The following is a 26,097-nucleotide window of genomic DNA, read 5'->3' as shown; positions in this document are numbered from 1 at the left end:
AAAGATATCTTCCTGATTAGCTTTGAACTTTTGTAGTTTATTCTTAGAACTTCAGTTTACTCATTGCTCTCAGAAGTGGAAAAAATTATGCCAAGTTTGACAGACTCAATGAGAATTAAATGAAATAATTATCTAAAATACTTGGCAGAGTTCCTGGTTCTCAGCATATGTTAAGCAAGTTTTAATTGCTTTTCTTTTTCCCTCTTATATCCTTTGTTCCATCACCTTGAAAATGGGGCCAATAAAACTCCCTGAGTTAAGCCATAGTACAGTTATGAAGATAAAAAATGAATTTATGTATATTCAAGCTATGCATACTGTAATTTACTGTTTAGAGCTATCACTAATAGTCATTGTCCTTTTAATTATTTAGTTGTCTATCTATCACTATTGAGTTGCTCTTGTATTTTGATTCTCCAAAATGTGTGTCACCTCTGAAACACTGTAGAAATATTTCTAAGAAGAAAAAAAAAGGTCATAAAGTTAGATATGCACCTACGCTTTCACAGGGAGACAAAAAACTGTAAAGTACTAAAGAATACTGCTGTAGTAATTTCCATCTGTATCCTGTTTAGTTGTGCTCTTATCATCCTACATAGTTTCAGCATAAAGAAACTATGGGAGAAGCTAAAGAGGCCACTCTTCCAGCCCAAGGAAGTCTCTCTCTCTCTTCTCACCTATTCAGTCTTACTTGGAATTGAGTTCCCTGCCACCATCATCTGTTGTTGTTGTTGTTGAGTTGCTAAGTTGTGTTAGACTCTTTGCAACCTCATGAATGGCAGCATGCCAGGCTTTCCTGTCCTTCACTATCTCCTGGGGTTTGCTCAGACTCATGTCCACTGAGTCAGTGATGCCAACCAGTCATTTCAACTTCTGTTGCCTGCTTCTCCTCTTTCCCTCAGTCTTCTCCAGCATCAGGGTCTTTCCCAGCATCAGGGTCTTTTCCAACGAGTCAGCTCTTCACAGCAGGTGGCCAAAGTATTGGAGCTTCAGCATCAGTCCTTCCAAGAATATTCAGGATTGATTTCCTTTAGGATTGACTAGTTTGATCCCCTTGCTGTCCAAGGGACTCTCAAGAGTCTTCTCCAGTACCACAGTTTGAAAGCATAGATTCTTTGATGCTCAGCGTTCTTTATGGTCCAACTCTCACACCCATACATGGCTACTAGAAAAATCATAGCTTTGACTATGCAGACTTTTGTCAGCAAAGTGATATCTCTACTTTTTAATATGCTGAGCTTTTCTTCCAGAGAGCAAGTCTTTAATTCCATGGCAGTCACCACGGTGATTCTGGAGCCATTGTCTACAGCCATTGTCAAATATTTCTACTAGTATCAGGAAAAGTGATGCATTTCTCTTCTTATTCAAGCTTATTCAGGCCATGCTCTTTCAAATATTTTTACTCATAAATATCTGCTTCATTTCCACGCATACATTATTTTGTTTCAGATTGAAACTTTTAGTACAATGATGAACAGCTTGTGTTTGTGTTTTCTTTGCTAGAAAATGCATACACAGAAAGGATATAAGTTTGATGTAATGTTAGGCCAATAACTCTAACAGAAAACTCTTCAGAATAAAAGCAATGTAGGTATTTTCCCCCAAACAAATCATGTTTGCAGTCAACTGATAGTGACAAAGAGACAGCATAACCATGTCTGAGAAAGCATGTTTATTATTAGGAAGTTTTCAATACATAGGGCAAAGAACAAGCTGTGATGATTTATGTTTTACTTAGGAGTACATTTTCAATATTGTTAATAAAAGGAACTTTGACTTCAAATGAAAGGCATAGTACTTAGTTATTTTGTATATATATCATCAAGAAAGAATGACTACAAATAGGTTTTACGCCAATCCTTTATACTAGCAGAAATAATGGACTTAAATTTTCTGGGGAGTAGGACTCAATTCTCATGTAACCAAGTTAAAGAAACTACATAAAGCATCATCATAAATATAAAGAGTAGTTTGGTGAATATATCCTTCTGTATATGATTTTTCAAACTTTTTTTTATTCAATCAGTGCAAATGTGCAGCTTATAAAACCAATGGTATCTTTTATTTACCCCAAAGGAGAAAATAGCTACATATTTTCTGAGCAGATGGGATCAAGCTGCCTTGGTTTTAAATATAGGGAGAATGGAGTCTTGTCCTTCATTTGGAAAGTACATTGTGGAAATGTGAAAGTTCTGCTGAATGTCACATTTTATATTTTTCAACTATCCAAACTCCCATATTGAGGGCTTGTTTACACACGGATTGATTTGTTTAAACCAGAGGAGCTGGCTATCTCACCAAAAGTCATTCAAAATCATCAGAGCTTTTAAACCTTAGCCAAGGTGACTTCCACAATATCCACAGTTTAAAAGGGATGAAGGATTTCTTCACAAATACTCAGGAATATTTAGGAACTCATGTCAGTCATCCAGAATCATCCTGGTAAATTTCTCTTATAAACAGAATACACATTGATGGTGACATTCCAACTTCCTGCAGCTGTTTTAGAGGTAGTGTCTTTACATCTGTTACAGCACTTGAGATCTGTGCTTTTTGTCTTTTTTTTTTTTTTTTTGGTTTTGGTTCGGTGGCATTTTGAAGAGGACAGAGCATCTTTGGTTAGGTAGAACTGAATTCAAGATTTACTACTCTTTGTGACTTTGGACAAGCTTCTGAATCTCAGCATTTTTATTTATAAAACAAGTGGAATAAAGTCAGTCTTGCACTGCTAGAGGTAAGCAGGTCAGCTTTGTACCACTTTGCAAGTGCTGTGTTATCATTATCTGAGTAAATGAAATAAAGACTAACACTTAATTACCAGGAATATATGAAGATGTACAATTTTGAGGCATAAGAAATGGCTAATGAAATGTCTATGAATTTTTCAAATAAAAAATGTTTTCCAGATCTCCAAAATATCCATTGATGAATTGGATTATTACAATAAAATTTAGAGCATACACTTGCATAAAGAGAAGTTGTTTGTTTAGTTGGACTCATAAACTGTGTCCATTAAGAATTTAAAAAATTTCTCTATTTAAGCTTTTCTAAAACTGTGATTCCCTGTTCCACTTTTTTTCTCCCTTCAGGAAACCCTTATATCAAGCAAGTAAAAGACAATTTATCCAGAATCATTCTAGCATGTCACAGTTCTATTTAGCGTTGAGGTGAATGAAATGACAGCTCACAAATCCCAACTCTGTTTTTTGGTCAGGATTTTCAGTACATAGTTCAAATGAAACTTCAGCATTTTCCTTAATGCCCAAAGTAATTTGGCAAACAGAATTTGAGAAAAGAACATTTTTGCTACTGCTAAGCAAGGCCCATATGCTCCATAAATATTATTTAGCATCTCCATGGTGCATTCTGTGTGCACTGTGCTTTATAATCATCGCTACAGCCATTAGCATAAAAATGCTTTTCTCCAGTCTTTTTTTTCCATGCTTTGGCTTTCAAATTTTATCCTTATTCATAGTTCAAAAACTTTGCAAACAAATAAGATGCTGCACAGAATACTTTAGACAACTTCGATCCCAGTACTCATCTTCACTCTGTAGCATGAAACAAATGTTAAGCAAGCATATGGCCAAGACTGGAGCACAGATAATATTATGCCACGAGACATAAGAATGGGAATATTTATTAATTTCATTAATTATAATTTATGTTCCTCTTACAAAATTTAAAGCTGATCACAGAAGTAAGCTTGTTGTCCTGTGTATATATGTGTGTTATACATATACATATGTATATATATATAAACTTAGTATATTTACACATATACACATATATAGTCTTGTTATATTCCTTTTTACATTTATATTGATTATGTTTTTTATATGAAAGGTTAATAGATATTTATTAGGGAAATGGCCAAATAAAGACAAGGATAAGCTTAGTTTGGAGAAATGTATATATAGGTTATTTTGTAGTTTATAAATGTCGGGTAAACATTTGTTGGAAAACAAAGCAAAAAAGGGGACCCAGTCTGCCACGAAAGCCATAGTTGCCATTGGCAAAAAAACTAATCCAATTGCCCAGCACAGAATTTCCTGATTTTGATACTTGAAGGAAGCTTTTTCGATGAATTATCTAAAAGATAAACCATGAGTAGAAGGTAGAGAATAAGTTTTTAATAGATTTTGACCATTGACAGTACACACAAAATAGACAACTATCAATGAGTGGGTTGCTTTTTCTAATACTGGTGTCTTTACACAGATTAAAAAAAATACCTATCTTTGAGTCAAATCTTCCTCTATAGAATGTTATTACCATATTGCAAAGCTGCATTTTTATTAATAGAGGCATTTTTATTTCATTTAACAGACATAATTCTAAAGATTTGAATGAGAATCAAATTTTGGTAAAAGAGATTCTATATTTTAAATAATAAGATGTTTTTATTTAAAAATTCACAATTGTGTCCTTTGTTATACAGAAGTTCTTAATTTCAAAGAAGTCTGAAGAAAGGGAAAAGAAAACCAACTCACTTTTTTTTAAAGGCAAAATTGTTGCCTCATCAAAAGTGATAACCAAATAGCTCATCAACCTATCAACATGTGCTTAATATCATCAGTTGTTGAGAAATATAAATTGAGACAACTGCCAGATATACTACACATCTACCATAATAACTAAGATGAACTGAAAAGCTCACATGCATTTATAAGATAAATATATACAAGGATATTAATAGCATTTATCATACTAGCTTCAAAGTAGAGACCATCCAAATGTCCATCACCAGTATCATGGGTAAACGCCTTCTGGTATATTGATTCAATGAAGTTGATATGGCAGTAACGTTTCACAAAATCCAGCTACACAAAACAATATTAATGACTCTCACAAACGTGGTATTATTAATAAAAAGTCAGACTTGGGACTTCCCTGGCAGTCTAGTGGTTAAGATTCTGTGTTTCCAAAGCAGGGACCATGGGTTCAATCCTTGATCAGGGAACTAAGATCCCACATTCTGCATGGTTTCCGTCACCCCCCCCCCGCCCAAAAGTATAGTTAAAATGTCAGACTTGAAAAAGGACATACTGTAGGATCCTATTTATATGAAGTTAAAAAAACAGGCATCGCTAATCTATGGAGAGGGAAGAGAACTGTGGTTACCTTTAAATGATGATTGGGGAATACTTACAGGGAGGAAACATGAGGGAGGCTTCCTGTGTTTTGGTAACGTCTGACTCATAGGTGTGTTCATTATAAAGCTTCATCTAGCTGTACAGATCTTATTAGTGTATTTTTCTGCAATTTAACATGGGGTCTTAAAAATCTCAAAAATAAAGGGACCTCCCATATAGAATGGGCTTCCCTGGTGGCTCAGATGGTAAAGAATCTGCCTGCAATACAGGAAACCCACGTTCTATCCCTGGGTCAGAAAGATCCCCTGGAGAAGGGAATGGCTACCCACTCTAGTATTCTTGCCTGGAGAGTTCCATGGACAGAGGAGCCTGGTGTGTCCACGGGATCACAAAGAGTCAGACACAGCTGAGTGACTAACACTACAACTGCCATACAGAATAAATCACAAGTTGGTTAATAAAGCAAAATAAAATATAACGAATAGAGCCTTAAGAGTGTATGCATCTTTGCTGTATAATGCAATTTCTGAGTTATTCTGATGACTGTCCTTTGTGTCCACCTTTCTTATGGCACTTATGCCACAGCATTGTGTTTATCTGTTTACATCTTTGCCATTTTGGGTTAGCCTGGAAATTTTTCTTGGGAAAGGAAAAAGGTAATACAAATACATGAAATTGTTAGATTTCTGTGCTGTACTGTTTAGAAAGAGGCAACATTGCAGCAAGCCCTGTCATTCCTGTGGCCTGTGCTAGAACCTCTCTACCAAGCCTCAAGTTCTTGGGGCTGAGCTATCATCACTGAACCCACACATGCCAATAAGTCATACTCCATGTTTCTGCCCTCAAACCCTAGCCCACTCCTACTACCATCAAGTTTGGGGAAGGTGATGACCTGAAAGCCAATCAGACTATCTCTGTTGAAATTTTGTTCAGGAGATTTAGGACTGGAGATCAGTTGACTTTTTTTTTTTTTCTTCTTCTTCTTACTGAAAATGAGAAAAAAAGATTCCTCAGCTAAACAACCTTTTTCTGACAAATGCATAGCCAGGAAGGCCAGTAAACATGTAGAATCAAGAATGAAGCAGAGAGATGAGATGAGACCATGTTACCCTAAAATACAGAAGAGACCATGTTATCCTGAAAGCTGGAGGAAATTAGCTCCCTTTGTTCATAACTTTATTTTTCACCTTCTAACTATATTTGAAGACAACTACACTTCCCTTCTCTAAGCAATAGCTGCATCATTTTAACTTGATGCCACTTCTCTATGCTTCTGTTACTTGCAAAACCAAGCAACCCTAAACTCTTACATATATATATATATGTATATATATACATATATATATACATATATATATATACACACACACATATATATATGTATATATGTATATACAGACTATCTATATACATTGTTTCAATTACTTTACCAGAGCTTGGAAATTTGTTCTATATGTATAAATTTATTTTTTTTTAAATTTGTACCTTGTTGATTTTGTTCATCTGAATTTAAATAAAGTAGCATCATAATTTATCATCTCTCTTAGGTTAACCATGGGCTTCCCTGGTGGCTCAGACGGTAAAGCGTCTGCCTACAATGCAGGAGACCTGGTTCAATCACTGGGTCGGGAAGATTTCCTGGAGAAGGAAATGGCAACCCACTCCAGTATTCTTGCCTGGAAAATCCCATGGACGGAGGAGCCTGGTAGGCTACAGTCCATGGGGTTGCAAAGAGTCAGACACGACTGAGCAACTTCACTTTCTTTCACTTTCTTTATGTTAACCATAGAAAAAAATCTGGTTTACTAGAAGGCGAGTTTGTTGAAAGCAAGAAAATATTATTCTAAGTCTCATGCCCAATATTTAGTGGGGCTTCACGTAAAGAGAACGTAAATATAGATGAGAAAAATGAATTATCCTGACATGCAGAAAGTCTGCCTACTGTGGAAACCAGAAGAATCCTCTGCAAGGCATGGTGGTGGGAGTGGCTGTTAAGGGGGAGAGTTTAGGGTGAAACCATGGGTATTTGGTGAGTTTCAGTTTCAGTTCAGTTGCTCAGTCATGTCCGATTATTTGTGACCCCATGAACCACAGCACGCCAGGCCTCCCTGTCCATCACCAACTCCTGGAGTTTACACAAACTCATGTCCATCAAGTTGGTGATGCCATCCAACCATCTCATCCTCTGTCGTCCCCTTCTCCTCCTGCCCTCAATCTGTCCCAGCATCAGGGTCTTTTCAAATGAGTCAGCTCTTCGCATCAGGTGGCCAAAGTATTGGAGTTTCAGCTTCAACATCAGTCCGTCCAATGTTTAACACCCAGGAATGATCTCCTTTAGGGTGGACTGGTTGGATCTCCTTGCAGTCCAAGGGACTCTCAAGAGTCTTCTCCAATACCACAGTTCAAAAGCATCAATTCTTCGGCGCTCAGCTTTCTATATAGTCCAATTCTCACATCCATACATGACCTCTGGAAAAACCAAAGCCTTGACTAGATGGACCTTTGTTGACAAAGTAATGTCTCTGCTTTTTAATATGCTGTCTGGGTTGGTTATAACTTTCCTTCTAAGGAGTAAGCGTCTTTTAATTTCATGGGTGCAGTCACCATCTGCAGTGATTTTAGAGCCCCCCAAAATAAAGCCAGCCACTGTTTCCACCACTTCCCCATCTATTTGCCATGAAGTGATGGGACTGGATGCCATGATCTTAGTTTTCTGAATGTTGAGCTTTAAGCCAACTTTTCACTCTCCTCTTTCACTTTCATCAAGAGGCTCTTTAGTTCTTCTTCACTTAATGCTTTAAGGGTGGTGTCATCTGCATATCTGAGGTTATTGATATTTCTCCCGGCAATCTTGATTCCAGCTTGTGCTTCTTCCAGCCCAGCATTTCTCATGATGTACTCTGCATATAAGTTAAATAAGCAGGGTGACAATATACAGCCTTAATGTATGCCTTTTCCTATTTGGAACCAGCCTGTTGTTCCATGTCCAGATCTAACTGTAGCTTCATGACCTGCATACAGGTTTCTTAAGAGACAGGTCAGGTGGTCTGGTATTCCCATCTCCTTCAGAATTTTCCACAGTTTATTGTGATCCACACAGTCAAAGGCTTTGGCCTAGTTAATAAACCAGGAATAGACCTTTTTCTGGAACTCTCTTGCTTTTTCGATGATCCAGCGGATATTGGCAATTTGATCTCTGGTTCCTCTGCCTTTTCTAAAACCAGCTTGAACATCTGGAAGTTCACGGTTCACGTATTGCTGAAGCCTGGCTTGGAGAATTTTGAGCATTACTTTACTAGCGTGTGAGATGAGTGCAATTGTGCGGTAGTTTGAGCATTCTTTGGCATTGCCTTTCTTTGGGATTGAAATGAAAACTAACCTTTTTCATTCCTGTGGCCACTGTTGAGTTTTCCAAATTTGCTGACATATTGAGTGCAGCACTTTCACAGCATCATCTTTTAGGATTTGAGATAGCTCAACTGGAATTCCATCACCTCCAGTAGCTTTGTTCGTAGTGATGCTTCCTAAGGCCCACTTGACTTCACTTTCTAGGATGTCTGGCTCTGGGTGAGTGTGAGTGATCACACCATCATGATTATCTGGGTCATGAAGATCTTTTTTGTACAGTTCTTCTATGTATTCTTGCCACCTCTTAATATCTTCTGCTTCTGTTAGCTCCATATCATTTCTGCAGAAGCAGTGCTTTGCTGGAGCAGTCATGAAGAGATACCACATGTCCAAGGTAAGAGAAACCCATGTACAATGGCAGGCGCTGAGAGAGGGCATCAGAGGGCAGGCAGACTGAAACCACAATCTCAGAAATCTAGCCAATCTGATCACACAGACCACAGCCTTGTCTAACTCAGTGAAACTAAGCCATGCCGTGTGGGGCCACCCAAGATGGACGGAACATGGTGGAGAGGTCTGACCGAATGCGGTTCACTGGAGAAGGGAGTGGCAAACCACTTCAGTATTCTTACCTTGAGAACCCCATGAACAGTATGAAAAGGCAAAAAGATAGGACACTGAAAGATGAACTCCCCAGGTCGGTAGGTGCCCAATATGCTACTAGAGATCAGTGGAGAAATAACTCCAGAAAGAATGAAGGGATGGAGTTAAAGCAAAAACAACACCCAGTTGTGGATGGGACTGGTGATAGAAGCAAGGTCCGATGCTGTAAAGAGCAATATTGCATAGGAACCTGGAATGTTAGGTCCATGAATCAAGGCAAATTGGAAGTGGTCAAACAGAAGATGGCAAGAGTGAACGTTGACATTCTAGGAATCAGTGAACTAAGATGGACTGGAATGGGTGAATTTAACTCAGATGACCATTATATCTACTACTGTGGGCAGGAATCCCTTAGAAGAAATAGAATAGCCATCATAGTCAACAAGAGTCTGAAATGCAGTACTTGGATGCAATCTCAAAACGACAGAATGATCTCTGTTTGTTTCTAAGGCAAACCATTCAATATCACCGTAATCCAAGTCTATGCCCTGACCAGTAATGCTGAAAAAGCTGATGTTGAACGGTTCTATGAAGACCTACAAGACCTTTTAGAACTAATACCCAAAAAAGATGTCCTTTTCATTATAGGGGGCTGGAATGCAAGAGTAGGAAGTCAAGAAACACCTGGAGTAACAGGCAGATTTGGCCTTGGAGTACAGAATGAAGCAGGGCAAAGGCTAATAGATTTTTACCAAGAGAACACACTGGTCATAGCAAGCACTCTCTTCCAACAACACAAGAGAAGACTCTACACGTGGACATCACCAGATGGTCAACACCAGAATAAGATTGATTATATTCTTTGCAGCCAAAGATGGAGAGGCTCTAAACAGTCAGGAAAAACAAGACTAGGAGCTGACTGTGGCTCAAATCATGAACTCCTTACTGCCTAATTCAGACTTAAAGTGAAGAAAGTGGGGAAAACCACTAGACCATTCCAATATGACCTAAATCAAATCCCTTATGACTATACAGTGGAAGTGAGAGATAGATTTAAGGGACCTGATCTGATAGACAGCGTGCCTGATGAACTATGGATGGAAGTTTGTGATATTGTACAGGAGACAGGAATCAAGACCATCCCCAAGAAAAAGAAATGCAAAAAAGCAAAATGGCTGTCTGAGGAGGCTTTACAAATAGCTGTGAAAAGAAGAGAAGTGAAAAGCAAAGGAGAAAAAGAAAGAGATACCCATTTGAATGCAGAGTTCCATAGCAAGGAGAGATAAGAAAGCCTTCCTCAGTGATCAATGAAAATAAATAGGGGAAAACAATAGAATGGGAAATCTAGAGATCTCTTTAGGAAATTAGAGATACCAAGGGAATATTTCATGCAAAGATGGGCTCAATAAAGGACTGAAATGATATTTGTTGAAGTGTGAGGGAAATCTTGAACAGAATTGAGGTGGGCCTAGCCTTGATGATTTTCTTCTCCCAAGAAACTGACTCCATAGCTCCAAAAATAACATCAATTTTTAAAGTATATTTGCTGTCCAAATAGTGACCAACATCTTTTTTTTTCTTTCTTTTATTCTTTTTTTTAATATTCATAGAATCAAAAAACAAAATGTAGCCATTAGAAGAGGCTGTTTGGACGTTTACGTTTGAAAAACAAATTTCCTCTCTTATTTCTGCTTATGCTCCAGAATGCCTAATTTGAAGGCTCGTGATTTGCTGAGGCAATGCAGCAGACTGAGCTGTGCATAGCAGCTGCATGTTTATGTCTGATCCACAGACAGGAAGATGTGTCCATAAAACATGAGAATGTGATTATCAAAGCTTTGAAATGAGCAGTAGTGTATAAGCAGGCACAAGACTGACTGTGCCAGACCCACTGTGGGCCCTGGATGACAAAGACAGTGTAAAACACACAATTTCAATTTTAATTTCCAAAAGGCTTAATTGATTTAAAACTGATACACAACCATGATTTACTATTTATTCCACTTCTGTTTAGTTAGTCTTTCACTTAAACCCCACGGTTTCCTAAAGATATAGAGGGCCTATACCAAAAATGTTAATTAAGGCATACATTCTTATATGGCTGTTTTATTCAGACTATTTGTTGTTGTTGGGCTTCCCACTAGAGAAGCTGATAAAGAATCTACCCGCAATGTGGAAGACCTGGGTTCGATCCCTGGGTTGGGAAGATCCCCTGGAGAAGGGAAAGGCTATCCACTCCAGTATTCTGGCCTGGAGAATTCCACGGACTGTGTAGTCCATGGGGTTGCAAAGAGTCGGACACGACTTAGTGACTTTCATTTTGTTATTGTTATTGTTTATTGCAAGGGAAAAATGTGGATGAGTATAAGAGATAGGGAGAAAAGATAATGAAATGGAATGAGGCATAGTTCTGAACTGCAGGCTCCAAAACACCCTGATATATCACAATCATCCCTGAGGTAGGTGATACTGACTTGGTACAGATAGGGGTCAACTTAATGAAAACGTTTTATGATTTCCTTTTTAAAACACACTATATATTTTTAAGTTATATTTTCGAGATGTTTTTCCAATTGTATTTTTCAAATCTTCTTTGAGAGAAGCTGAAGTTGTGGTTAGATCACCAGGTAAAGGTAGGGTGAGGGGAGTACCATATTGTAGGAAAAGTCAACTCCTTCCTTCATTTATCTGACACGAGAGAAGAAGCTTCAAATTATTGAAATGAAATGTTTCAGGATTTCATTACTGACATTCTTTATGTCTAAATACATCCTTAAAGTCCACAGCAGATGCCTTTCATTTCTTTCTCAAAAGATCATTGGCTAACTGAAATCAACACGGTGTCCAATGTTTGGGGGGAATGTAGGTTTTTGCCATAACCAGCTTATGGACAAATCACAAATAATTTTATTATAATCAAATATTGGGATAAAATTGCTTCTTAAAAGTCTTTAGACAAAGGAAAGACTTTGTCATCTGAAGGCTTTGCCCCTTGAGGATGGGGACCAGGCAGATGTGAATAGAGCAAAGGTTTAGGCTGCCTTTTCCCAATGGACTGCAAGGTTTGTTCCACCAGAGTGGAATGTATGGCAAAAGTGATATGGATATGACACTGTGAAATTCTCATCATGGTTATTTTTGCTTTGTATCTTCTGAATATTTGAAAGTGTTTTTTCTAGCATTTGGGGCCCAACTTATTACTTTATTCTAAAGAAGAGACATAAGTTTATTATGTAGATGTTGTGACCCAAAAGATGGGTACAAACTGGATGAAAGAGGATTGTTATCACTGCTGTTGTGGTTTGTTTTTTTTTTTCCTTTGCTATATCTCAGTGCAAGAGACAATTTATGTTAGAAGTTAATGTTTAATGTTTAGAAGTTTAAGTTACATTTTCTTAAGTTCATAGTTCATGAGGCCAATACAAAAGAATGTTTTATAGAATGCAGAAGTTTTAGAAGCTGGGATAATTAGAAAAGACTTTAAGCAAAGGTATTTCTCCTGGTGGCTTAGCAGTAAAGAGTCCACCTACAATGTAGGAGACGTGGGTTCAAATCCTGGGTCGGGAAGATCCCTTGGAGAAGGAAATTGCAATCCACTCCAGTATTCTTGCCTGGGAAATTCCATGGACAGAGGAGCCTGGTGGGCTATAGTCCATGGGGTCACAAAAGAGTCAGATATGACTTAGCAGCTAAACAACAAAAACAAATTGCTCAGAAGACATCAAGTTCTTTAGGTAGATGTGGTGTGTTTTAAGTCAACTCACATTTCTATAGTTCAATATATGGTAATTGTATAATTTTAAAGTCTTGTTTTTGAATAGAGGATGCAATGGTTTGTTCTTGGGAGTAATGATTTTATAATCAAATAGATTTAGGTTTTCATCTTTTTCTATTTACTGCATGGTTCAGGAAACCTCATAATATTCCAATATTTTGGTCAAAATGATGATATTATGTCTGATTCATAATTTATTATGAAAAATAAACTATATAAGATGTTTAAAATCTCCATATAGTAGTAACCCATAAATGTTTGTTTATATTTTCCTTATAATTAGAAAGATAAAACTTATGTAATCTCACACAGAGACATGAATGTCTGTGCTAATGTTAGGTAATAAGAGTGAGAAAATATTCATAGTGTTTATTACAGTGAGAAAAGCATTTAATGGGGATTTCTCTTCTGATCATCATCATAACCTTAAGAGATAAGTGCTATTTTTGTCCTCACTTTACAAAAGAGAAAGTAGAGAAAATATTTCATAACTTGTCCAAGAGCACATAGTGATGGAGGGAGTGTTTAGTGTTGGCAATTTGACTCTTCAGCATGTAACCTTAAATACACACCACATCTAGAAATATATTAGGTTGGTGCAAGATTAAATACGGTTTTACATTGTTGAACTTTGCTGTTTCATATTGGAATATTGGAATACATTCTTAAATAAGTGTGGTTATGTCAACATCATTTTAATGCAAATTCTTGCTTTTTTTTTTGCTAATGACCTATTGCTGTTTATTTTACATCTATTTTTGGCTAGGGAAATGATGTTAGGCAAAAGCAATTTGAGTGTTTTTCTTATTTGAGTTCAAAATCAGTCATAAAGCAATGGAGATAACTCGCAACATCAATGCATTTGGCCCAGGAACTGCTAGTGAATGTACAGTACAGTGGTGGTTCAAGGAATTTTGCAAAGGAGACAAGAGCCTTGAAGATGAGGAGCATAGTGGCTGGCCATCAGAAGGTGGCAACAACCAACTGAGGATCACTGAAGCTGCTCTTCTGACAACTATACAAGAAGCTGCCAAATAACTCAGCATTGACCATTCTCTGGTCATTCAGCATTTGAAGCAAATTGGAAAGGTGAGAAAGCTCAGTAAATGGGTGCCTCATGAGCTGACCTCAAATCAAAAAAAATAATTGTTTTGAAATGTCATCTCTTATTCTATGCAACAACAATGAACCATTTCTCAGTCAAAACATTGATCAGATTGTGACATGCTAAGAAAAGTGGATTGTATATGACAACCAGTGACTAGCTCAGTGACTGTACTGAGAAGAAGCGCCAAAGCACTTTTCAAAACCAAACTTGCACCAAAAAAAGGTCATGGTCAGTGTTTGGTGGTCTGCTGCCGGTCTGACCCACTACAGCTTTCTGAATTCCGGCAAAATCATTACATCTCAGAAGTATGCTCAGCAAATTGAGATACACCAAAAACGGCAGTGTCTACAGCTGACATTGGTCAACAGAAAGGGCCCAGTTCTTCTCCACAACAATGCCTGGCCACACATTGCACAATCAATGCTTCAAAAGTTGAACAAACTGGGCTGTGAAGTTTTGTCTCATCCACCATATTCACCTGACCTCTTGACAACCGACTACTACTTCAAGCATCTCAACAACTTTTTGCAGGGAAAACACTTCCACAATCAGCAGGAGGCAGAAAATGCTTTCCAAGGGTTTGTCAAATCCTGAAGCATGGATTTTTATGCTACAAGAATAAACAAACATTTCTTGTTGGCAAAAATGTGTTGATTTGTAATGGTTCCTATTTTGATTAATAAAGGTATGCTTGAACCTAGTTATAATGTTTTAAAATTCACAATCTGAAACTGCAGTTACTTTTGTACCAACCTAATAATAATCTGGCTGTAGAAAAATAAAAATAAATCTTAAAAAGTGCCTCAAAGATATGGAAAGAGAATTAGGATGGATATAGAACTTCATACTTCTAAGTACGTACTTTAATATCCCACTTTGCAATTATTATTAAGCCCATTCAGAGAATTGTTCATTCATTTTCTGGTTTAGATGTTAAAATTTCCATCTTCTTATAATTGCCTTTCTTCTGTTAAGCTTCCCTATCTGATTGAACATTAAGACTGTACTTTAATTTTTTAAATATTCTTGAAGTTTACTTTTTAATACATTTTTAAGACAAAATTTATATCCTATACAATTCATGCATTTAAAGTACACAATTTCATTTTTTAAGTAAATTCAGAGCTATGCAACTATCACAATTCAAGTTTGCATGCTAAATTGTTACAGTCGTGTCTAACTCTGTGTAGCCCTATGGATTGCAGCTTGCCACCTCCTCCGTCCATGGAATTCTCTAGGCAAGATACTGGAGTGGGTTGTCATTCCCTTCTCCAGGAGATCTTCCTGACCCGGGGAATCAAACTCGTGTCTCTTACGTCTCCTGCATTGGCAGACAGGTTCTTTACCACTAATACCTCATGGGAAGCCCACAATTCAAGTTTAGAACATAGCAAACTCTGTAAAAGAAACCCCATATCCTTTGTCAATCATTCCTCATTTCGCAATACCACCCCATAGACAACTACTAATCTACGTTCTCTTTCCATGGATTTGCCTTTTCTGGATACTTAATATAAATGGAATCGTAGAACATATGATTCTATGTGACTGCCTTTCTTCACTTAGTATAATACTTTTAAGTTTCATCCACTTTGTAGTAGGAATCAATATTTCATTCCTTTTTAGTGCCAAGTAATATTCCATTGTATGCATATTTTGCGTTTCATTTATCTATTTGTCAGTTAATAGACCTTTTCTTTCTACTTTTTGGTTTTTATGAATAATGCTGCCAAGCACATTTATGAGCACATTTTTGTATCTATCTATATATATTTTTAAATTTTTTCTTGCATGTATACCTAGGAGTGGAATTGCTACTGTAACAATTATCACAAACATATTGACTTAAATTAATGCAAATGTATGATCTTACAGTTCTAGGCATCATGGGGTTAGCTGGACTCTTTTCTTTCTAGAGCCTCCAGGTGAAAATCTATCTTTCTTGCCTCTACCAGATTTTGAAGGCCATCTGCATTCCTTAGTTTCTGTGCGCTTTACTCATCTTCAAAGCCAGCAAAGTATGACGTTTAAATCTCTGAGCCTTCTGTTTCCCAGCTTCACCTATAAAGGTCCTTATGATTTCACTGGACCCAACTAGACAATTGAGAATGGTCTCAAATCCCCCACCTTCTTTACATCTGCAAAGTCCCTTTGCCATGTAAAATAGCATGCTCACATATTCTGGAGTTTAGGACATGTATACCTTTGGGGAGGGGGCATTATGTTCCATACCACAGTGGGTCATATGGTGATCCTGTGTTTAACATTTTAGGAATTGCTTATTTTCCAAAGTGGCCACTCTACTTTATAGCCACACATGCAATACCTAAGGGTTTTATTTTTTCTGTATTCTCACTAACACCTGTTTATCGTCTATTTTTTGGTATTAGTTATCCCAGAGGATATGATATCATATCTTGTAATTTTGACTTGCATTTTCCTGATGAGTGATGATATTGATACTCTAGTAATGTGCTTATTGACCTTTATTTCTTTTATGAAGAAATGTCTATTCATATCCTCTGTTTATATTTTCTTGGGTTGTCTTCTTATTTTTGAGTTGTAAGAATGATTAATATGTTAGACTATAAGGCCCTTATCAGATATATGATTTGCAGATATTTCTCCCAATATGCACTTTGGATTTTCACTTAATGGATGATATTGTTTGTAGTACTAACATTTTAAATTTTGAGCAAGTCTAATTTATTCAACTTTTCTTTTGCCACTTACACTTTTAAGTTGTATTTAAGAAACCATTACCTAACTTAAATTCGTGAAAATTTCTACCTATATTTCCTGTCATTCTTTGAGCATATTTTTCTTTAGCTACTTTTAACATACTTATTATAATTTCTTTAAAATATTTGTCTTTAAATCTGTTATTTTGTCACCTGAAATTGATTACTGTTGACTTTTTACTTTTTTTCATGAGTATAGGTCATGTTTTTCTTTTTGTACTTCTTATAGATCTTGACTGTACTCTAATCCTGCTGATAATTCATTGTGGAGACTCTTGTTTCTCTTACCTTCCTGTAAAGACTTTTGTTTGAGCCAGTCACTCTTTTAGCAGATAATCACTTTTCACTTGTCTAGACTGGATCTCCTACTTTATTAAAGCTATTTCTGGGAAGTCAAAAGAATTTTCAGGGCTGTCGAATTTAGAGGCACTAACCATCCATATCTTGGTTCCTCTTTGGTACTTCAGGTTTGATTTTAGGCTTCATTTGGACAGATCCAGAATAAACCTGGTTCTACGATATAGTCTTCATTCTGAAGGCTTGGCTTTACTGATAGCTCAGATAAATTCCTGCAGCCGTACTGCAGGGGTATGTAAATATCTCCACTTTAACTGGGTTGAATCTTCAATGTCACCCTCTATTGCTTACCATTTCATATCCTTGTCCCATTTTCAATTGTATCACCTGCTTTTTGGAAAGCTTTGTGTAATCTCATCCTGCATGTGTGCAGCCCAGCCATAATTCAGGGAATCGCAGAGCTCAATAACAGACACTGACACTTTCCCATGTACATCCCTTGACTGCTTTGTTTTGCACCTTCGAGCCACTTTCAAATTCTGAACTCTTCTTTCCTAGTTCAGTAGAAATGCTAGGCTCTGCTGAGATTCCAACTCTCTGTGTCATAGTTGGAAAATCTCCCCCAATAGAGAATAAAAATGATTATAGAGCTCACCTAAAGTTTCTTTCCTCTCAGGAATCATACTGTTTTAATGCCTCTTGTCCAATGTCAAAAAACTTTTTTTCACTCATATATTTTCCCCTTTAATTAATATTATAATCTGATACAACTACCTCCTCATTACTCTTTACTTTAAAATTTTACTGACTATTCTTGTGAGTGTGTGTGTGTCTGTTTCCAGATAGACTTTTAAATCATTTCCTCAAGATCCAAAGTATATTTAAATTTTGTCTTTGAAGTTGCAATTATTTTATAGATTTAGGAGAACTAATGTATTTATACTGTTGAGTTCTCTGAACTGAGAAAAATATTATGCTGTTCCCTTTTTATTTTCACTTATGTACCTCAGCAGTGTTTAATACCCTCTTTATATGTGTTATAAACATTTCTTCTATACTTCCTGTCAAGGATCTCACTATTTTTTGCTTGTGTAAAATATTAATATGATCATTTTGAATTACAACAATTAACTTACTGCCATTTATCATTTAAAATATTTTATATAATTTTACAACCAACTATTATAATAATTTTTTTTTAATTTTTTACATGTCTTTATAGTTTCCTAGCTACTTGTCTTAAATTTCCAAATAAACAGTCAAATCTTCTGCTACTTATGATAATGTTACATTCTATTTTCAATCACCCCTTTCTTAGATAAAATATACTTTGCTTTTAAGATATTACTAAGACATAGGTGTTTGATTTTTACCTAGTATCATACCAGCACTACACCTATGATCATGTGTTACTCATGTTGAATATTAATTTGATGTATTCCATTAACAGATATCCCAAAATTGTGACATAATTTTATAATTTCTTAATGAAAACCTGCTTTTCATTTCAGTGTAGATGTTGATGCAACTGCTCTTTTATTAACTTCTTTCTATAGCTAATAATCTTTAATTTTGCATATGTAGAAAGCTAAATCTCTAAAGTATTCTTTGGGGTTTTTGAAAAATTCCAGAGTACATTAATCAGTAGTACTTTGTCATTAGAATTAGTATTTTCCTCCTCATATTTTTCTTCTTATTGGTAGTAACTATTCAAGATAATTCTGTTTTCTTTCTGTTTGTTACCCCTCCTTGAATGGAAGTCCATTCTTTGTATTTGCTTGAGAATTTCCTATTTACTCTCTTTGCTCTCACTTTGCAACATTTCCTTTAGAACTTAGTTAAAAGATTGGAATTTGACTGTTCAATATACCTCTTGCTTGAAGGGCAAGGAAAGAGAAAAAATAAGCTAGAGTACATCAGTTTCAATTTAGATATGTTATCTAAAGATTAACACTTTTCTGCAAAACATGACAGATGCTTTGTCTGCCTCAGTGTTTGATTTTGTGTTTTTTTTTTTTGATTGGAAATAAAAACAGAGGCTTGAATTAAACACGTATCACATGCATCTTTTATTTGGTTGTTTGTGTGTATTTAAGTCTGCTGTTTATCTCTGAAAACTTAAGTTAAATGTGTACTTCTCATACCTGTCTGCTTTAACAAGCCTCTAAATTCTTATTTGGATAGCCAGTTGTGCAGGTAGGGCTTGATTGGGGAGGAGACAGGGAAGAGAAACAAGAAGGTAGGTGTGCCCCCTCAGGAGCAAGGGAGGAAGGAAGGTGACCTAATGCTATCTACTAGTGAGAGTTCTGTGTATGCTGGATGGAAATTATTTAATAAATATAATACTGTGTGGTGATAAAGGTTGTGAAAATCTAACTTAAAAATCTGGTCCTGTGTGTTAATTCATCTCTGTTTCCCTCCTTCCTGAAATCAACAGAAATCTCAGGGATCTCTGGTTCTTTTCAGTGCATGATAATATATGCTTTTCTATCAAAAAAAAATAAACAAAATCATCTAATGTAAATTCTCTGTTCTAAATGGTTGATGGTGTTCAGTCACTAAGTTGCGTCCGACTCTGCAACCTCATGAACTGCAGCACACCAGGCTTCCCTGTTCTTCACTATCGCCTAGAGTTTGCTCAAATTCATGTCCATTGAGTCGGTGATGATATATAACCATCTCATCCTCTGCCGCCCCCTTCTCCTGCCTTCAGTCTTTCCCAGCATCAGGGTCTTTTCTAATGAGTTGTTTCTTCGCATTGGGTGGCCAAAGTATTGAAGCCTCAGTTTCAGCATCAGTCTTTGCAATGAATATTCAGGGTTGATTTCCTTTAAGATTGACTGGTCTGCTCTCCTTGCAGTCCAAGGGACTCTCAAGAGTCTTCTCCAGCACCACAATTCAAAAGCATCGATTCTTTGATGCTCAGCCTTCTTTATGGTCCAACTTTCATATCTGTACATGACAACTGGAAAAACCATAGCTTTGACTATACGGACCTTTGTTAGTGAAATGATGTGTCTGCTTGTTAATAATGTTTTGTCTAGATTTGATTTGATGAATTGATGCCTTTGGAGTGTGGTGATGGAGAAGATTCTTTAGTTCCTTGGACAGCAAGGAGATCAAACCAGTCAATCTTGAAGGAAATGAACCCTGAATACTCATTGGAAGGACTGATGCTGAAGCTGTAACTCCAATATTTTGGTCACCTGATGCAAACAGCCGACTCATTGGAAAAGTCCTTGATGCTCGGAAAGATTGAGAGCAGAAGGAGAAGAGGGTGTCAGAGGATGAGATGGCTAGATGGCATCATTGATGCAATGGCATGAACTTGGGCCAACTCTGTGAGATGATGAGGGACAGGGAGAACTGATACAATGCAGTCTATGGGGTAGTGAAGAGTCAGACACGACTAGGTGACTGGACAACAGCAACTAGGTTTGTAATAGCTTTCCTTCCAAGGAACAAGTGTCTTTTATTTTCATAACTGCAGTTACAATCCACAGTAATTTTGGACCCCAGGGAAAGAAAATCTGTCCCTGTTTCACCTTTTCCCCCTTCTATCTGCCATGAGGTGATAAGACTGGATGCCATGATCTTAATTTTTTGAATGTTGAGTTTTAAGACAGCTTTTTCACTCTCCTCTTTCACCCTCATCAAAAGACTCTTTAGTTCCTCTTCCCTTTCTGCCCTTAGAGTAGTATCATCTGTATATCAGAGGTTATTAATATTTCTCCCAGCAATTTTGATTCCAGGTTGTGATTCATCCAGCCCATTTGTCATAATATATTCTGCATAAAAGTTAAATAGACAGTATGACAATATACAGCACTGTCATACTTGTTTCCCAGTTTTGAACCAGTCTGTTGTTCCATGTCCAGTTCTAACAGTTGCTTCCTGACTGGCATACAGGTTTCTCAGGAGACAGGTAAGGTGGTCTGGTAATCCCATCACTTTAAGAATTTTCCATGGATTGTCATGATCCACATAGTCAAAAGCTTTAGAGCAGTGAATGAAGCAGAAGTAGATGTTTTTATGGAAATCCCTTGCTTTTTCTATAACCCAGCAAATGTTGGCAATTTGATCTCTGGTTCCTCTGCCTTTTCTAAGCCCAACTTTTATATCTGGAAGCCTTCAGTTCACATACTGCTGAAGCCTAGCTTGAATTTTGAATTTTGAATATAACCTTACTAGCGATGCTAAGTTGCTTCAGTCGTGTCCAACTCTGTGTGACCCCATAGACGGCAGCCCACCAGGCTCCCTTGTCCTTGGGATTATCCAGGCAAGAACACTGGAGTGGGTTGCCATTTCCTCCTCCAGTACATGAAAGTGAAAAGCAAAAGTGGAGTCGCTCAGTCATGTCTGACTCTTTGCAGCCCCATGGACTGTAGCCTATCAGGCTCCTCCATCCATGGGATTTTCCAGGCAAGAGTACTGGAGTGGGGTGCCATTGCCTTCTCCTGGATGAGTACAATTGTGCGGTAGTCTGAATATTCTTTGGCATTGCCCTTCTTTGGGACTGGAATTAAAACTAACCTTTTCCAATCCTGTGCCCACTGCTGAGTTTTCCAAATTTGCTGACATACTTAGTGCAGCACTTTAACAGCATCATCTTTTATTATTTGAAATAGCTCAGCTGAAATTCCATCACCTCCATTAGCTTTGTTTGTAGCAATGATTACTAAGGCTCACTTGACTTCACACTCTAGCATGTCTGGCTCTAGGTGAGTGCTCACACCATCATGGTTATCCAGGTCATTAAGATCTTTTTTTGTACAGTTCTTCCATGTATTCTTGCCACTTCTTAATATCTTCTTATTCTGTTAGGTCCTTACCATTTCTGTCCTTTATTGTGCCCATCTCTGCATGAAATGTTCCCTTGGTATCTCCAGTTTTCTTGATGAGAACACTAATCTTTCCCATTCTCTTGTTTTCCTCTTTTTTTTTTTTTTTTTTTGCATTGTTCACTTAAGAAAGCCTTCTTATCTCTCCTTGTTATTCTCTGAAACTCTGCATTCAGTTGGGTGTATCTTTTTCTCCTTTGTGTTTCACTTTTCTTCTTTCCTTAGCTATTTCTAAAGCCTCCTCAGACAACCACTTTTCCTTCTTGCATTTCTTTTTCTTTGGAATATAGTTTTGGTTACCATCTCCTGTTCAGTGTTATGAACCTCTGTCCATAGTTTTTCAGGCACTCTGTCTACAAGATCTAATGCCCTAAATGTGTTCATCATCTGCATTGTATAATAAAAAGAAATTTGGTTTAGGTCATACCTGAATTGCCTAGTGGTTTTCCCTGCTTTCTGCAATTTAAGCCTGAATTTTGCAATAAGAAGCTCATGATCTGACCAACAGTCAGCTCTAGGTCTTGTTGCTGACTGTTTTGAGCTTCTCCATCTTTGGTTCCAAAGAGCATAGTAATGTGATTTCAGTATTGACCTTCTGGTGATGTCCATATGTAGAGTAGTCTCTTTGTGTTGGGAGAGCATGTTTGCTATGACCAATGTGTTCTCTTGACTAGTGTGTTCTTAAAATAAAATGGAGTTTTATTATTTTCTCATATTACTAGACACTTTTCTTTTTTGTGTTTGTTTCTTTATACATAACACCTTACTCTTGGGACTTATTTTATATTATCTTTAAAAGCCTTTCCTCTTTTTGTTACATTCCTAACAATAACCATGTTATATTGGAAATATAATAGATGAAGAACTTAATATGGCCACAATTGGAGCTTGAGGGCTCTACACAACTGAAAGAAAACATAAACAAAAGAAGAGGAATAGGTAACTGGAGTGTAAAAAAAAAATTGAAAACTCCAGAAATTTGTAAGAGCATTCACTGGCAAATATATCAGATTTTTATTTAAACTTAAAATATTTACTGAGCTTATTTGATGCCAGAAATTGTACCAAAGACTCATCTTATAATTTTTTATGAAAGCGATTTCATAATATATTGGTAGAGTGTTTGATGCAGGGTTGACTGAGCCAAGCCTTTTTTAGTGGTCCACATTTCTTTTGATGCCAGCTAACAGTGTAACTAAGCCAAAAATAAGCTAAAAGAATATACCTCCAACCATCCACTCATCCAATAATCAGTTGTTTATTGCTGCTGCTAAGTCACTTCAGTCGTGTCCGACTCTGTGTGATCCCATAGATGGCAGCCCACCAGGCTCCCCTGTCCCTGGGATTCTCCAGGCAAGAACACTGGAGTGGGTTGCCATTGCCTTCTCCAGTGTTGTTTATTGAGCAGCTCTTAAATGGCACATATGAAGTTTATGTATATTGAAAATAAATAAGCATTGTTAATATCTTCACAAAGCTTATAGTCTAGGGAAAGACAATGCAATATAAACATACAAATAAATACATATGATAAGTTATGATGAATACTCTGAAAGAAGGAAATTGTTTAGGTGACAGTGGAAGAAAGACATCATTCAAGATGGAACTGTATTATCATAGTTGTGCTATGTTGATTGAAAAAAAAAAAGAACAGGTGCCCATCACCAAAAAGAGTAAAAAGAAACTTTACAACAGTATGTTAAAATGTTTGGTTGCACCTGGTCAAAGTAGTTTTGTGCTTAGAAACAGCATTTTATTTCACAGTTTCTTTATAGTATAGTTTCTTTAATGTTGATGGAATTCAAAATATTGTAGCACTTTCAAGTACTAAACAATAGTGTAATATATTCTTTATGACTTTAAAAGAAAGCACTCAGGAGAAATTAAAGAGCTCCATAAGTAACCCACATGTGTGGCAGACAAAAGGAGCACCTCACCCCTTTCAGTCCTTTAGGTTACAGAAGGTCCTTATAACACTAGTTGAAAAGGGAATCAATGAATGTCACATGTTTTAAGTGACAAGTACAAGAGTATATATTATTCCTGTTCATCATTGCAACAATGACAGAAGAACCATGCTAAGCTAATGGATAACTTTTCTTCAACAGATATTTGGCAAGAGTTCACAAGTGATATTTCTTGCTACTTGGTGAAAAAGAAAATGATGAGGCTACTTTCCCATTTAGTATATTCAGCTGATTTTCTGTGGCAGAAGAAAATGCAGACTGATTATTCAGCCCCCAAATGAGTGTGTCTTGAACTTGCTCATTCCATAAGTGAGTGTTAGACACATAGCTGCCTTCTATAAATGCCATAGGAATAAATGAGAACAAAAAGAGAAAATAAGAGGAACAGGAAGACAGGAAATAACAAGCATTTGGAGTACTTCAGTCATTATTTTCTCTTTCCAGTTTGGTTGACATATAATTAACATATAACATTGTGTAAGTTTAAGGTGTACAACATAATGCCTTCATGATATATGTCAATATTGTGAAATTATTATCACCATAGAAACATTTAAGATTTACTCCTTGATTCTCTGTCAAATATATAATCTCGTTAACTATACTCACAGGGCTTCCCAGGTGGCACAGTAGTAGAGAATCCAGCTGCCAATGTAGGAGATGCAGGAGACACAGGTTCGATTCTTGGATCGGGAAGATCCCCTGGAGTAGGAAATGACAACCCGCTCCAGTGTTCTTGCCTGGAAAACAGCTGACAGAGGAGCCTGGTGAGCTATAGTCCATGAGGTCTCAAAGAGTTGGGCATAAGTGAGCGACTGAGCACACACACCATGCTGTACATTACACCCCCAGAAAGTATTGATCTTACACCTGAAAGTTTGTCCCTTTTTCCCACCTTTGCCCCATTTCACTGCCACACCGCCACCTCTGACAAACACCAAACTGTTCTCTGTTTCTATGAGTTTGCTTTCTTTAGAATCTACTTATAAGTTAAAACGTATGGTATTTGACTTCCTCTGTCTGACGTTATTATTAATTTGAAGTAACAAATACGTGATGGTGGCACAGGGGCAGGGAAAGAAGGGAGACAATTACATGTCATTAGTTAACAAGCTCTGAAATAAGCCAGCCCGAACTTGTGCTGTGTTAATAGTACTGGAAACAAAAATAGGACATATTACAAAAGATGCATACACATTTTAAAACAGACATGTTGGAAAAGATTAACAGAAATAAGTAATCAAAATGAAAGTAGATATATCTGTATGACACACTGACAGTCTTCCAAGGAATCTCTATTTCTCTCCCTCTCTTCTGAGTAAGAAGCATATTGATAAAATATTCATGTAAGATAAAGAGTATGTCTTTATTATTATTATTCTTTTTCTGAACAGAACTGTAGGTGTGGCAGGGACACCCATGGAAACATAGCATGACTGGATGTCTTAGTGAGGTTTATGAATGTTTAAACATTTGAGAATTGAGACTCCTGAGTATGAAAGTCTAATTCATTTTGGCATTTGACAGTTTGCTGGCAGTTTACACTTGGTAAGTGCACCTGACTCTGTCAGTCTGTTTTCACAAGCTACCTATCTGTCACGTTGTAAGAGGCTTTTCCTCCACTTTCACACAGGCTGTCTTTTTTATATTGTTTTCCTCATGGAGATTTAAAGAGACTGCATGGTGAAAGGCCACATAATCAGTCTTTGTGATGACACCATGCTTGCTCTCTAAATATCAAAATAGTAAGAAAAATGCATACTGGTTCGAAAACTGTGATTTAAGTTGCAATCCAGTATTGAATGGGCATTAGAACTTCAGGCACTTGTTAGCAATTTGTAGTTCTGTTTGTTTGTTATTGTTCATAATTTAGAATCTAGTCTTCCACAATACAAGTAATGAAGCACAATGTGAGGAATAAAAATGATGCAAAGATAAATGGAGAAATTATTTGTAATCCCTAGAAGGATTGCAATTCCTCTTAACATTAACCCTCCCAAGAAGGTCTGTGAAAGTTGATTTGTCAGTCCTGAGATCTGTAATATAATAGACTGTGTATCATAAGGAGAGTCCTGGTGTCCTTGTGATGATATAGCTAGCAGAGTTACACATAGCTGGACTTCCCTCATGGCTCAGAATCTGGCTGCAGTGCAGGAGATCCAGGTTTGATCCCTGGGTTGGAAAGATCCCCTGGAGGAGGGAATGGCTACCCACTCTGGTATTCTTGCCTGGAGAATCCAATGAACAGAGGAGCCTGGCAGGCCACAGTTCATGAAGTTACAAATAGTAGAGCATGACTAAGTGACTAACGTTTTCACTGA

General features: G+C 37.0%; 1 long non-coding RNA gene across 1 annotated transcript in view; it reads left to right on the top strand.

The window, feature by feature from the left end:
• Nucleotides 1-2,601: 2,601 nt before the first annotated feature.
• The window catches only part of LOC145509487 (uncharacterized), a 63,882-nt gene continuing 40,386 nt past the window's right edge, over nucleotides 2,602-26,097 (top strand). The window contains exons 1-2 of the long non-coding RNA XR_014056112.1: nucleotides 2,602-2,734; nucleotides 24,388-24,543. This is a non-coding gene — a long non-coding RNA (uncharacterized LOC145509487). The remainder of the gene's footprint in view (nucleotides 2,735-24,387; nucleotides 24,544-26,097) is intronic.

This window comes from Giraffa tippelskirchi, chromosome 1 (genome assembly GCF_054371585.1).
Source record: "Giraffa tippelskirchi isolate mGirTip1 chromosome 1, T2T-mGirTip1v1.2.pri, whole genome shotgun sequence".
NCBI lineage: Eukaryota > Metazoa > Chordata > Mammalia > Artiodactyla > Giraffidae > Giraffa > Giraffa tippelskirchi.
This window is presented reverse-complemented; position numbering and strand designations above follow the sequence as displayed.